The sequence below is a fragment of the Eriocheir sinensis genome, chromosome 5 (assembly GCF_024679095.1).
Source record: "Eriocheir sinensis breed Jianghai 21 chromosome 5, ASM2467909v1, whole genome shotgun sequence".
NCBI lineage: Eukaryota > Metazoa > Arthropoda > Malacostraca > Decapoda > Varunidae > Eriocheir > Eriocheir sinensis.
In genome coordinates, this window is record NC_066513.1 from 5,542,695 (window position 1) to 5,544,481 (window position 1,787).

Sequence of the window (1,787 nt, forward strand, 5' to 3'; positions counted from 1 at the left end):
TCTGAATGAAGGGAATATTTGTTTTTTCGATAAAAAAATAGCATGTATAGTTATTATGGATGTACTCGATCATAGTCTAATAACAATAACAATATTTATTAGCAACCTAAAAAAGAAAGAGAATCCGGTTCCGGTACCTGGTACCGCGAAGCCTCATGATCACTCGGGTGCCGGGGAGCGTCATGATCACTCGGCACTGAGCATTGCCGCTAGTACCGATACCGTTTGGATCTTAGTGACGCTCGGCGCTCGCCCGCCTCCACGTGGTATCACGCGGTATGGGCCCTGTGTGGAGACGCTGAGTCACTGCCTCGCTGACCGTCTCCCCAAGTTCCTATCATTTTGTCCTGCTCTTCGTTTCCATCACAGCTCCCGTTTCCATTTTTTTATTATTTGATTTATTTATTGGAGTTACTGGATAATTCTTCATGTCCGGTTCTTTTTCTTTTTTAGGTTGCTAATAACTATTGTTATTGTTATTAGACTATGATCGAGTACCCATATCACCGAGATATCCACTCACTGAGTGGTTCTCTCTCTCTCTCTCTCTCTCTCTCTCTCTCTCTCTCTGAATGAAGTGAATATTTATTTTTTCGATAAAAAAATAGCATGTATAGTTATTATGGATGTACTCGATCATAATCTAATAACAATAACAATATTTAGTAGCAACCTAAAAAAAAATCGGACATGAAGAATTATCAATAAATCCATTAAATAAATCCGAGCAATCTGGTACCGGTACCGAGCAATCTGGTACCGGTACCGTACCGTTTAGCTGGTACCGTTAGTACCGGTAATGGTACCGGTACCTGCCCACCCCTATAGTTCAGTCAGTTTAAGCGTTGTTCTGCCAGGCTTCCACGTCAAAGGTTCGAGTCCCGCTCAGGCCGGTTTTTTTTTCCGCTGACTAGGAGTGGTTATTGCCCCCACCTGAGCAAGGGGGATGGAGTGTGTGGTGTATGAGACCCTAGCACTACCCAGAGATCGACTAGTGAGCCTTCCATTTGCTTTAATCGGGAGGGTACTTGTTGGCGATTGTGAGTCCAACTCGTGATCAAACCGTGGTGAAATAAACACACACACACAGCAAGTTGTAGTAGTAGTCGTAGTAGTAGTCGTAGTAGTAGTAGTAGTAGTAGTAGTAGTAGTAGTAGTAGTCGTAGTAGTAGTAGTAGTAGTAGTAGTAGTAGTAGCAGTAGTAGTAGTAGCAGTAGTAGTAGTAGCAGTAGTAGTAATAGTAGTAGTAGAAGTAGTAGCAGCAGTAATACTAGTGATGGTGGTGGTGGTCAGAAAAGAAGGATATTAAGAGACGCAACCGGCCCCTGAATGTTTATAGCCTGCTGCGTCTTTTGACATATTTTTTTCTGTGACTTTCAATAGATTATAATGCACTAACTGAAGTAAAACAAAAAAAATAGCATACGTCAGGGGCGGAATCCACAAACATACACACTAACTGCGAACTAACATAACTACGCACTATTGATTTAGCGACCGATGTTAGCGTCAGATTCACGAAGCAAACCTTAGATGGTAGTTAGAGGCGCGCTAAGTCAGCGAGGTCGCTGATTGGTTGATGCCGTCATTGGCCTTGCAGCGAATCGCAAGCACGTTTACAGAACCGTCAGCCAATCCTAGGGAGCCCCCTCCAGCTGCTGGTTCAAGAAACCCATTCTCTTTTCCCATTTTTCTTCATTTTAAGGCAAACTGTACTAAATCGTAATCTACGAATTCAATTATTTCATTGTTTGCTGCACAGTGCTCCGTGACAGCTCAAGGCCACT